At 44.0% G+C, this 13,686-nt stretch overlaps 1 long non-coding RNA gene across 6 annotated transcripts in view; it reads right to left on the bottom strand.

Moving 5' to 3' along the window:
- Positions 1 to 5,881: 5,881 nt before the first annotated feature.
- Positions 5,882 to 13,686, bottom strand: part of LOC121025972 (uncharacterized) — a 140,575-nt gene continuing 132,770 nt past the window's right edge. For 2 of the 6 annotated variants that reach the window (XR_005788215.1, XR_005788216.1), the window contains exons 2-5: positions 9,870 to 10,002; positions 8,717 to 8,985; positions 7,393 to 7,540; positions 5,882 to 6,368 (exon numbers count right to left, since the gene is read on the bottom strand). This is a non-coding gene — a long non-coding RNA (uncharacterized LOC121025972). Of the gene's footprint in view, positions 6,369 to 7,392; positions 7,541 to 8,716; positions 8,986 to 9,869; positions 10,003 to 10,148; positions 10,684 to 11,054; positions 11,430 to 13,686 lie in introns of those variants that run through there. The other 4 variants (XR_005788213.1, XR_005788217.1, XR_005788218.1 and 1 more) reach the window with 4 other exon arrangements.

Raw genomic sequence — 13,686 nt, 5'->3', positions numbered from 1 at the left:
TAGAAATATAAACTCTTGGACCCCACCCCAGACCTACTGTATGTTAAGCTCTGGGGCTGGGGCCTAGCCTAGCTTGATTTAACAAGCTTCAAGGGTTTTAAAGATATGGCCACAAATTCTTTGATATTCCTTTCCCCGAGAGATAGAGTTTAATTCTCCTCCCTTTGAGTGTGGGCTAGATTTGGTATTCACTTCTAACAAACAGAGGATGGCCAGAAGTGATAAGATATCACTTCAAAGATGAGGTTCGAAAACAACTTCACTCTTACAAATACCTGACGAATACTCCTCAAAATTATCAAGGTCATTAAAAACAAGGAAAATCTGAGAAACTGTGACAATCAACAGGAGCCTAAGGAGACGTGACAATTAAATATAATGTGCTATCTGGTACAGGATTCTGGAGCAGATAAAAGGAAATTAAATACAAACTACAGAATCCTGAATAAAGGATAAATTTGGACCAAATGTGTTCAATAATAATACATCAATGTTTGTTCATGAACTGTAATGAATGTACCATATAATGCAAGATATCAATAGTAGGGAAATGGAGCATACAGCATATGGGAACTTTGTGTACTATCTTCTCAATTTTGCTGTAAATCTGAAACAGAAAAAAATAAAGCCAATTATATAATACAGTATTAACTACAGTCATCGTGTTATACATTATATCCACAGAACTTATTTTATCTTAAAACTAGGATTTTTGAAAGTTGTTAAGAGACATCTTAAAAGATCCTATTAAAAAGGGAAATCATTGTAACTATGTAAAGTTGATGGGTGTTAACTAAATTTATTGTGGTAATCATTTGGCAATGTATACATATCCCAAATCATGATGTTGTACACCTTAAACTTTTATAATGTTATATGTCAATTATATCTCAATAAAATGGGTGACAAGCAGTATCTTTTGGTTACAAAATGTAAAATATATTCAAAGAAAATATATAATATATTAATAAAAACATTTTATAACCATAGACTACTGAAGATTTAAAGGACATATATTACAGAGGCGCCTGGGTGGCTCAGTCGGTTAAGCATCTGACTCTTGATTTTGGCTCAGGTCATGATCTCACAGTTCGTGAGATCAAGCCCCGCATCAGGCTCCTCATTGACAGTGCAGAGCCTACTTGGGATTCTCTCTCTTCTTCTCTCTTTCCTCCCCTGGCTCGTGCACTTGCGGCCTCTCAAAATAAATAAATAAATAAATAAATAAATAAATAAATAAATGTTTAAAAAAAATAAAGGACATGTATTACAAAAGTAATAATAAAGTGAACATTAAAAAAGAAAAAAGGCTGTGACTTCCCTCTTGGGGTTTCCTCTCCCTGCCTTCCTGTCTGTCTCTCTCTCAGAAGCCCCCTGCCATGCGGCATGCGAGACAGACAGCCATGTGGAGAAGCCCACGAGAGTGAGCTTGAAAGCAGATTCTTCCCCTGGTGCCTTGACTCTAACCAAGTTGAGAGGCCCTGAGCCACAACCACTAGGATAAGTGGCTCCTGGACTCCTGGCCCACCGAAACTCTCACAGACTGTTGTGATAAATGTTTGTTGTTTCCAGCTGGTAAGTTTTTGGATAGTTTGTCAGGCAGTAAAAGTTAACTCATCTACAAGCCTCGCAGGTGATTCTGATGCATGCTCAAGGGCGAGAACCACTGTTCCGCCATATGCACTCTAGCCCAGCTCCGTGTTCCTTCTGGCTAATGCCTCACACCTCAGCAGCAGCATCGCTGAGAAAACAGGGAGGCCTTCCCTGACCATGTAGGCACTTTGTTCCCCTTGCTATATGGTTCCCTGATTCTCTGCGCTTCTCACTGTAACGCTCAAAACACTGTTAGAATTTCCTAAGTGCCTGTCTTCCACCCTAGACACAAGCCCTGTGATGGCTGAGCCCAAGTCTCATTCGCTGCTTCATTGCCATGTCCAGCGTCAGTACCACTCACTATGTCCACAACAAATACGTTTCAAATAAATGAAAACCAACAGCAGGAACAACAAAACGACCCCAGATTGCATTCCTTCCCATCAGCTCTCAATGGGGGACAAAGGCAAGGGTAGTATTCTGAGTAATTCATGCAATAATGGACATTTTATTAAATCATAATTTGATAAAGCCAAAAGCCAAAAGCCGGAGTGGAATAGATGAGGGGAAAAAAATAACCCCTGATTATCTCATCATCAATCGCTATCCAGTGGATCTTGTTAATAAAACGCCTCCACCAGCACTTGATTTGGCCATGACCTCCTGGCCTCCCTGTGTTTTCCTCCTCCTTCTCTCTTTACTCTCAACTAATATATTTTAAGCACCTGCCGTGTGCTCTGTGAAAGGACCTGTGTTTGTCTCTTCACAATAAGTCTGATGGAGGAATCGTATCCTCATTTTACGGGTGAGTGAACTAAGACACTGGAAGGTTAAAATAATTTAATATTACACAGCTGGTACATGACAGTCCAAATTTGAATCCCGGTCTCCTGACTCTCAATGCCAAGTTCTTTCTTAATACCAGGCTGCATTTTTTAAAAAAGGATTTTATTTTTTTAAAAGCATTTTTAGGTTCACAACAAAATTGAGTGGAAACTACAAGGAGTTCCCATACACACACAGCCTCCCCCACCATCAACATCCTGCATCATACTGGCACATTTGCTACGATCAGTGAACCTACATCGAAATGTCATTATGAACCAAAGTCCACAGCTTACTGTTCACTCCTGTGCTGTACATTCTATGGGTTTGGACAGATGTACTGCCCTAAAAATCCTCTGTGCTCCGCCTACAAATCCCTCCCTGCTAACCCCTGGGAAGCATCGATCTTTTTTTTTTAATGTTTATTTACTTTTTGAGAGAGAGAGAAAGAGAGACACAGAGTGTGAATGGGCAAGGGGCCTAGAGAGGGGGACGCAGAATCCGAAGCAGGCTCCAGGCTCTGAGCTGTCAACACAGATCCCGATGGGGGCTCGAACCGCCAGATCATGACCTGAGCCAAAGGTGGATGCCTAACCGACTGAGCCATCCAGGTGCCCCAAGCATTGAACTTTTTACTGTCTCCATAGTTTTACCTTTCCCAGAACGTCATACATTTGGAATCATACAGTATGTAGCTTTTTCAGATTGGCTTCTTTCACTTGGTAATACACATTTAAGGTTCAACCATGGTTTTTTTGTTTTTTTTTTTAATTTTTTTTCCAACGTTTATTTATTTTATTGTTTGGGACAGAGAGAGACAGAGCATGAACGGGGGAGGGGCAGAGAGAGAGGGAGACACAGAATCGGAAACAGGCTCCAGGCTCCGAGCCATCAGCCCAGAGCCCGACGTGGGGCTCGAACTCACGGACCGCGAGATCGTGACCTGGCTGAAGTCGGACGCTTAACCGACTGCGCCACCCAGGCGCCCCCAACCATAGTTTTTTTGGCTTGACAGCTCATTTATTTTTAGGTCTGAATAATATTCCATTGTTTGGATGTAGCACAGTTTATTTGCTCATTCACCTATTGAAGGAAATTCTGATTGTGTCCAACATTCACCAGCCCCCCCTTTTGATGTGAAGGGTGGCAAGTCAGGAGTGTTACGATGAGGGGCGACTGGGTGGCTCAGTCAGTGAAGCATCTGACTCTTGACCTCAGCTCAGGTTACGATTCGTGAGATCTGCACCCCGCGTCCAGCTCCACACTGACAGCACAGGGCCTGCTTGGGATTCTCTGTCTCCCTCTCTCTCTGCCCCTCCCCTGCTCACAATCTTTCTCTCTCTCTCTCCCAACATAAATAAACTTTTTCAAAAAAGGAAAAAGAAGTGTGAAGATGAGTGAATTATTAGTAAGGGTTACTTAATAAAGTTTTACTAAACTTCTATATTTACTCAAGTATGTGTGTGATTTGAAGCAATAGCTCTATTTTCCCAAGTGCTCAGATTCATGATTTTTGTGACAAACTACTTTGGATGGTGCAAGTCCCCGTCAAGTCCATTTATCCTGGTCCTTTCATTTCTAACAAGGGAGGGTTTTCATTCCACTAGTAGTAGTCTTTCTCTTCCTCCAAAAAGAGGTCAGAAAAGATTTTAAGCACAGGAATGGTGTGGCAGGATAATCTATGGAGAAATTAAGTCTGTGTTTTGTTTTTGCACCTCTTGGTGGGGCAAATGAAAGAGGTAGCTGACCTTCTCTGACCTAAAAAAAAAAAAAAAATGGAGACTTCACGTCTGGGCTTCTTTGGGCTACCGTGTCTGAGGGCGTTCGTTAGCCGTTTTTGCACAGCAGGACCAAAAACAGAAGTTGGAAGATATAAGAGACATTTTGATAATCTCTGTAAATTCATTCCTTCTTCTCTTGGTAACTCCCCCCACTTTTGTCTACTGCCCCGTGCAGTGTATTTGTGCTGTGGGTGGGGGGAATAGCCTCCTCTGGTTGTAGTAATGAAATATATGGTTCAATCTAACAATTAATGAGCAGGGTGCCTGGTGGGGGGGGGGTCCTCAGTTAAGCATCCAACTCTTGATCTTGACTCATGTCATGATATCAGTTTGTGGGTTCGAGCCCTGCATTGGGCTCTCTGCTGACAGCACAGAGCCTGCCTGGGATTCTCTGTCTCCCTCTCTCTCTGCTCCTCCCCTGTTTGCACACGTGCACACTTTCTCTCTCAAAATAAATAAATTAACTTAAAAAATAATTTAAAAAAACTAATGAGCTTGATTCTGACCCTTGGCCATAGCCAGGAGGGTTCAATGGACACATGACCCAATTTAGGCCAATGAGAAAGGAGAAGATATTTCCTGGAGGCTTCTGTGAAAGAAACTTGCTTGCTATTTGGAGGAAGCTTCTGGAAGAATCTCTCTTTCTCTCTTTCTACCTTCTCCTTACCTCTGAGCACATGCAAAAGAGCACGTAGCATCAGCTGACAACTGTCTTATGACCAGGAATAAGCTGACTTTGTAGAAAGCAGAGCAAAAATGAGAAGAAACAGGGTCCTTGATGATGCTATCAGGTGACTAAATCAAACCAACCCTGAATCTTCCTCTGAACTGCCAGGTATACAGGCCAGTACTTCTCCTTTACGGTTTAAGCCAGGTTGAGTAAATTTGGGTCGTGTTGAGTCAAAAGTATCCTAGCTGTCATAGCAGGCATTCTCCACATACCCCTACATATACACATGGGACTAGCTCCCCATTGATGGTTTATGCTGGGTGTCTTGCCAGCCCTGCACATGGGAATTCAAACTCAGATTTAATTTTATTTTTTAAAAATAAAGAAAGGTAATGTTTCATGTGCCCAATTTATGAAACAAAGTTACATTCTATAATATCCAGAAGGAAAAGACAATAATGGAAAAATAGCTCAATAAATCATGGCACACCCACTCAATGGACCGATACACTGTCAGTAAAAATTTGTTGTGTGAGGGGTGCCTGGGTGGCTCAGTCAGTTGGGCATCTGACTCTTGATATCGGCACAGGTCATGATCTCTCAGTTCGTGGCTCAAGCCCCACGGTGGGCTCCGCACTGACAGCGTGGAGCCTGCTTGGGATTCTCTCCCTCTCTTTCTGCCCCTTTCCCGCTCATGTGTGTCATGTGCACTCTCTCTCTCTCAAAAATGAATAAACTTAAGAAAAATTTGTGGTGTGAAGTCTATATGAGAACACAGAAAATGCAAACATTATAAGTGGGTAAAAGCAAGATACAAAGTTTAGTACTAAGTTTGAGCTCAGCTATGAAAAGATCACAAAACTTCACAGAAAAAGTCTGGAAGGAAACAGAAAAATGCCAACAATATGATAACCACTAAGGAGTGTTTTGAGTGATACCATGGTTGGATTGACATTTAGGAATTCCTTGGAGTCTCTGGGTGGGAACGTGATCCAAAACTGTGAGCCCAGAATAGGTAACATGAGTGGCTTTATTCAGTTCTCCTTTACCCCAAAAGATGAAAGGTAATTACACAGCAACTTGTCACAATCTACTTACTGCTCCTCTGTTTTTCTCCAAATCATGATCTTATCAGTTTCTATTAATATTTACTTAGTACCCATAACTAACTGAGCACGAACTATTATTTGCAGTGGACTCTGACATCTAAGGTGCCACCTATTATCTGGAAAACTTGGCATTTCTCACATCGGTGAGTTTAGTACAGCCCTCATTCACCCAAACTGTTCACTAAGGTGCAGCCTCCCCCTGGCCCTGACCGTCACGACCACCACATGTGAACATGACAGCAAACTTGAGTCGTTTCCAAAGTCGCTAAGATTTCCTTCCATCAGGGAGACTTATGTAGCTTCCAGGAAGGCCCCCTCTCCAGGGCGCTGGAGTTTTATTGTCAGTTCCAACTCTTTTCACCTTCTTCTCCCTGCACTTATTCCGAAAGCCTGGAGGAAAAGAAAAACAGCCACTTGTTACAAAAAGATTGGGGACGCCAGCTCTAGGATAATCTGACCCATGTCCCATCTACGAGGCAACTACAAATTAGTGACATTAAAGGAACAGGAATACGGTCAATCGCCTCCCATCATTTGGAACGTGCACTAGAATAGAACTGAAAGTCCAGATTTTGAAATCTAAAGAGATCCAATCTCATTAGAAGCGCTAAGGCTGCACTGCCCGATACAACAGCAACAGTAGCCAAGTGAGGCTCTTGAGCCCTTGAAATGTGCTGATCCGAGCTGAGAGGTATTGTAAATGGCAAATTCACACTGGATTTCAGAAACTCAGTATGCAAAAAAAAAAAAAAAAAAAGAAAAAGAAAAAGAAAAGAGAGAAAAGAAAAAAAGAATACAAACTCTCATTTAGAATTTTCTATATTGATTACATGTTGAAATGATAACATGTTAGATATATCAGTTACATTGATTAAATCATATATAATATTAAAATTAATTTCATTTGGGTTTTTTGGTTCATTTTTAAGTGTAGCTTTCAGAAAATGTTAAATTACATCTGTGCCTCACATTGGGGGATCACATTATATTTTTTTTAATGTTTATTTTGAGAGAGAGAGAGAGAGAGAGAGAGAGAGAGAGAACGCATGCGTCTGCATGAGTAGGGAAGGGGCAGAGAGGGAGCCAGAGAATCCCAAGCAGGTTCTGAGCGCTCTCAGCACAGAGCCCACCGCCGAGGAGGGGGGGCCATGAACTGTGAGATCATGACCTGAGCCAAGATCAAGAGTCAGACAATTAACCAACTGAGCCCCCCGGGCGCCCCAATCACATTAGATTTCTATTAGATACGTGCTGCGCGAGATATATTGCCAGGTACCCCTTATACTCCTGTTTCCATATAAAACATAACTAACACTTGCTGCCGGGCTTCTTTGTGGCCTAGCTGGTTAGGGGCAGTTCCCTCTTTTAATCGACATAGCAGCCCCACAAGGCACACATGAGTTTGCCTACTTACAGATGAGAAACCTGAGGCTCAGAGAAGTTCAGCAACTTGCCCGTGGCCATCCACTGATATATGGTAGAGTCAGGAGATCCAACACTGGATTATCGTTCAGGGAGTTACCCAGTTGCCAAGGCTTTTGTCTCTGCCATGACTTGAAGACCTATACAAGCAGAGGGAGCGATGCCAAACAAATGCAAGCAGATGAGTTCTCTAAAACTGCAATCGCTTTGCACAGACAAGCCTCAGTAAAAAAATAAGACTACACCTTCCTAGTCCTAGATCCCATTTGACAAACATATGACTAGTGACAAGCAATACAGTATTGCCTTCCTGTTCAAGCTAACCGTAACTTGGAAAAAGGTGCGGAATGGGTGCTTTTGAAGAGCTAGGCTTTCCCATTCAAAAAAGGAAGATTCATGTATTCGTCTAAACTTTCAGATGTGGCAGGAAGAAAAACTTGCTACTTAGCCCTATCATTTACAAATAAACAGTGCTGCTGTTATTTTTTGGCCAGGTTTATAGATTCCGTGAGAATGTTTAACACTATAAAATAATGGAAACTGATTACAGTAATTTATATTCCTAGGGATGAATAAGAGGTTTGGCTAATCCATATCTTCCTCTTCAAAACTCGGTATCGTCAGACAGCTTCATTGACTGCTCCAGTTTGTGGTTTGGATGTTGGGTTCACGGGTGTTCATTTTACCTATGTATTTATTTAAAGAGAGAGCCATGCATGGACCTGATATCTTGAGCCCAGGATTATAATTCAGTTCTATGTAATGATGGACCCCCTTCAAAAATAGTACACTCGCAGCATACTGATCAGGTTCTATAAATGCATGCTATCGATTTCCATAAACGCCTCAGCCCAATCAGGGGCTCAAAGATCCAGCCTCATTCTAGATACCATTCAGAATTGGGAAGTATCAGTTCCTTCTCCAGAGAACCTTTCCCTTTACGCTGTCTCCACTTAAGAAGTATCATCCTGCTCAGCCTGAAAAGCTCCCCTTTGCTCCACACAGTTCTCCTTCCCAAGAAAATACAACTCTTCAGCATTCCATTCCCTCAAGACTCTGCTCTTTCCTAGCCATGACTCCAAGTTCAACCTTTAGGCACCACAGCCGAGGAGTTGGGTCAATATTTTGTGGTGTGGACCTTTGGGCATTCCTTGTGACAGCAGGCCTCCCATCACCTGTCCCCCCTGAGGAGTCGGATCGGCCCTAGACGCTGATAATCCCCACTCGGCCATCCCACAAGATGAGGCAGTTCTACTAGCACTGACAGCGTGGTCTTAGGCGAATTAGCTAACCTCTCTGAGCTTTGGTTTTCTCACCTGGGAAATGGGAGTGATAAGGCCTCCTTTAAAGATCTGTCGTGAGAGGTGGAGAAGGTACCCTCCCGGCCGGAAGAAGCTCTCAATTATGGGCGCTGTGGCTGATTCACTGCTTTCGAACGGGACAGCACAGCCTCGGAGACACCTGACCCCAAAGTTGCAGGCCTAGATCTGCCACGAAGTAGCTCTGTGGATTTGGGAAAATTGCTTCATCTTTCCATGCCCAATTCCTCCTATGTAAAATGAGAGGGCTGCACTTGAGCTGATCTCTAGAAAGAAGATCATGAGTCTCTGAGAAGAGCTCTAACTAAAATACTCAATTATTTATCAGTGCCCATGTAGTCACCTGCTACTATCTTTCATCGGGTACTAACTTACTCAACAGATCCTGAGGGAAGAGTGAGCACAAGCACTTTCCCAGAAAACAAGAGAAAATAATTTTGTGTTCCTTGAGGGAATAATTAACCTGAAGGGTAAAGGAAATAGTGAAGGGGGGGAACAACTACCCCCACTGTGCAAATAAAAGCTATATTCGTGTTCAAAACCAAGTTCAGAACTCTGATATTATTCAGAGTGAGTTAATTATTGTGTGAGTCAGAGCTGTATTCTGTCTCCCCTTGTATAACTCCTTGTATAACCCTTTTCTTCTTTTATTCCTTTCCCTCAAATGACTTCATTCTTTCTCTGTGTGTGTGTGTGTGTGTGTGTGTGTGTGTGTGTGTGTGTGTGTGTGTGTTTCTTCTCAGGATTCCTATTGTTGCTCTGGTTTCAGCGACAAAGCCACTTTGGTCTTGAGTGAGTTTTATCTGGCAGTATAACCTGAGGAACGCCTGTTCCCATTTTTGTGCTCTGTGGCCGCACGAAAGTGGAGGAGGCTGGACTCCTACATACACCTCATAGTCGTGGTCAAGGAATTCCACGTGAATTATACTTAAGCTGAATTTCAGTAGACGATAAAAACCAGAGGAACGCTTTCTCTCACAGTTATTTGTACAGGTGCTGCCGAAGAGAGCATTCTCTCTTTGAACAGCAAGATTATTTGAACTTCCAACCTGGAGCAAGTCTTTGGCTCTATCAGTAGCCTTTCTGGCTTTCCACACGGAAGAAGACTTAGCCGTATCCTCCGCTCAAGCTTCTCCGTCAAGTCACTTACCTAATATGCTCTTGTTCTCTGTCTGCTCATAGGACTCACCGCGCTCCATGAAGAACCACCGCATACACACTGCAGAACTGCTCTGAGATATCAAGTCACTCTGACTCCCTGGAGACACAAAATCTCTTCAACACTAGAATGAAAGGAAGAGAGAATGAGAGGGTGAGCTCATGGGTCCAGTCTGAGAATAACCAAGAAGGGAGACAGGGATGGCCACAAGCAAGGAGCAGAGAGCTAAGAGAAAGAGGGAATGATTCCGGCCAAAGGTGACAAGCGTACAAGGAGATGCGGTTAAGGCCCTGCGGGTCTGGAGTCCTGTCTACCACCTACGCGTCTTTCTGGGAAGGCAAAGTACTGGTGCACGTGTGCGGTGGTGGCCGTGCTGCCTTCAGCCACTCCCGGCGGCAGTGTCCTGTCCGACTTCTCACCAGCACGTAGCTTTTCCTGAAGACCCTGTTCTCACTAACGTCTGCCAGAAACACTTAGAGAAGATGACCCCTTCCCTCCCCGCACACCGAATTCATGCTAAGGTCACTGACCAACGATCTTCATGTCCAGGGGATACTTTTTAGTCCCTATTTTTCATGATCTCACAGTCACTCTGTCCTTTCTGAAAAAAACTCACTTTTCCTTTCAGTTCATTGGCTCCACACCCTCCTTGTTTTTTCCTTTGCTTTCTAGTCATTTCCACGTCTCTTTCTCTGACCTCTGCTCCTCTGCTTCCTTTGAGGTTCCTTAGAGCCCTTTCAGAGGCCCTCCTCTTACCGGCTTCTCCCTTCTTGGGCAATCTCCGCTGTCCCCAGAACGTCACTTAGCGTTGAAATTCTAACTCCCAAGTTTAAATCTCCTGCCCCTGGGTATGCAAATGCCTACTTGACATTTCCACATGAATGTCTCAGTGACCCCCTCAGGTTATACATGTCCAAAGTCATACTCATGTTCTTCCCACCAAAATTCTTCTCTTCCAGCATGGTTCCCTTCCTTAGAAAATGGCAGTTCTGCTGACCAGGTTGCTTAAGTATGAACCTAGGCACCATCCCTAACACCTCCCTCTCTGTCACCTCTCACGCTCCATCAATCGCCAAATCTTTTGATTCTCTGACCTATATACCCATCTCTTAAACCCTTCTGCTTCCCTCCATCCCCACTGCCACCATCTTAGCCAGGACTACCATTACTTCTCACCCGGGCTGTTGCAGTATCCTTATAACTGGTCTCTTGCCATCTTCTGTTGCACCTCAATCCATTCTTTCATCCACTATAGCCTACGTGATCTTTAAGAGTATAAATACGGAGGGGCGGGGAGTTGGCGCCTGGGTGGCTCAGTTGGTCGAGCGTCTGACTTCAACTCAGGTCACGATGTCACTTTTGATGAGTTCGAGCCCCACATCCGGCTCTGTGCTGACAGCTGACAACACGGAATTCAGAACATGTCCCCATTTTCGTAAACTCTGCTTAGAATCCTTCAACACCTCAGGGCAGCTGGGTGGCTCGGTCGGTTAAGCATCTGACTTCGGCTCAGGTCATGATACCACGTTTGTGGGTTCGAGCCCCGCTGACAGCTCAGAGCCTGGAGCCTGCTTCAGATTCTGTGTCTCCCTCTCTCTCTGCCCCTCCCCTGCTCATGCTCTGTCTCGCCCTGTCTCAAAAATAAACATTAGAAAAAAACTTTTTAATAAAAATAAAACTGTAAATATGGGCATGCCACAATCCTTCAACGGCCTACGAGGCCCTGTCTCGCCTAGCCCTAGTCACCCCTCCATCTCCTCTTGTACAGCACTAGCCCTTATTCTGTCGGCTCCAATGGCACTGGATTTCTCTTAACTCGTTAAAACACAATGCTTTGCCTGCCTACAGCTTTTGGATATGCTCTACCGATTGTCTGAAAGGCTCTTTCAACCTCAGAGTCTGCCTTAAACATCACATCCTCAGGAAAACCTTCCCTGACCATCCAGAAGAAAGAGCTCTCCTTTTAATCATTTGCATCGTACCATGCAGTACTTCATAGCACACTGCACACTTGAAGTTAATTAATAGCCATTTTGGTTTAATGCCGGTCTTCCTCCTGTGGCTGTAAGTTCCGTATCAGCAGAGCCCATGTCAGTTTGTCCACAAGGGAGGTCTCAGTTCCTAGCTGATGGTGGGCTCCCAATAAACTCTGTACAGTAACTGACTCTGAACCCTCCTGCCTGCCATTACCCCTAACGCTTTCACCAAAGCACTCTCACTGAATTGAAAATAGCCTGTTGAATCCTCCTACATTAGCTTCCTGTGGCTGCTGTAACACATCACCACAAACTGAGCGACTTCAAACAGCACACGTTTATTCTCTTACACGTCTGGAGGTCAGAAGTCCTAAAATCAAGGAGTTAGCAGGGCTGCGTTCTTTCTGGAAGCTCTAAAGAGGAATCTATGGCTGGGCCTTTTCTGCCTTCTAGAGGCTTCCTGCATTCCTTGGCTCATGGCCTCACATCACTCCAACCTCTGCTTCCCTCATCATGTCTCCTTCTCGTCTCTCCTGCCTCCCTCCTATCAGAACCTTTGTAATGACACTGCGCCCATGCAGATAATCCAGAATCATCTCCCCATCTCAAGACCCTTAGCTTAATCATATCTGCAAAGTCCGTTTAGCCACGTGAAATAACCTATTCACAAGCTCTGGGAACAAGCAGATGGGCATCTATGCCTCAGAGGGTAAAATCTTTGCCGAGTTTTCTGGAAAAAATACTGAACTTTGCTACGAACTATCACCTACCATTCACACTCTGTACACACCATGATATGGACCATATTACAACTCTTTCTCCTAGATCCCCTTGTAAATTAGCTTTGATTAGTATGTCCTTGAAGATGTACATATATTCCATAGTGCCTGCGTATACACAGTACTCAGGGATCCTTAGAATATCCTTCCAGATTTCTGTCCCTTTGGTGAGGAAGACAGAGCCAGAGCATGGGGAAGGAATAAAGCCGGCGAAGCAGCTGACGTGACCTTGCTTTGTTTGACCCCGGAGTCTCCCCTCCCGACTGCGAGTCTCCCTTCCAAGCTGTTGCTTCCTTGAGAAAATGGCTGAGGGGATGGTCACAAGCTGTCTCACGTGGAAGAGTCGCAGCAAGAAGCTGTGGCCGAACATTTTTAGACACATTTATAATCTGTCAGAAAGTACACAAATACTTGACAGTGAGTGTGGAAGCAAAAAGGGTGTCGTGAGCCAAATAATTTGCATCTTAAACACTTGACTTAACGGGTGTGAAGATTCTGGAGGTGAGAAGGCCTGATCCCCAAGGTGCTACCCACAGACTGTTCACCTCAGACTTAGGGTGAGTGGAAACACTCAGCCTCAGGCGTGGTCCCGTCTTGTGTCACAGCTGCCCTTACGTGCTCTCCTCGACCGTTATGGGAATCAAACAGAAGATGTTGCTTCTGGCAGCAGAGTGTCCTAAGAGTGAATCTCTTGTTCCCAACCGGCACAATCTGGTTTTTTGAGGAAGTAAGACAGGTTTCTCTCTCTCTCTCTCTCTCTCTCTCTCTCTCTCTCTCTCTCATGGAATCTATTCCCCCTGTAGTAACCACATCTCAGCTCATTAATCCTTGGTCCCATCTAGACATTATTGCTTTATGGGCATTCTGGTTTCCCCCCAAGTTCTGATTATTCACCCACAAAAGATTTCCAAGGGGACAGGAAGCAATCGGTAACACTTGTTGTGTACTCTACTTACCTTTATCTATTCAAATAATAAACATCACTACTGAGAAAAGTTCTAGGTAAGTTGTTCTAAGTCACCTAACCCTGAGATGGACACACCTTTAGTGGAA

Source organism: Herpailurus yagouaroundi, unplaced genomic scaffold (genome assembly GCF_014898765.1).
Source record: "Herpailurus yagouaroundi ecotype Mexico unplaced genomic scaffold, PumYag 67793, whole genome shotgun sequence".
NCBI lineage: Eukaryota > Metazoa > Chordata > Mammalia > Carnivora > Felidae > Herpailurus > Herpailurus yagouaroundi.
Note: the sequence above shows the minus strand (reverse complement) of the source record. Positions and strands in the feature narration are given on the sequence as shown.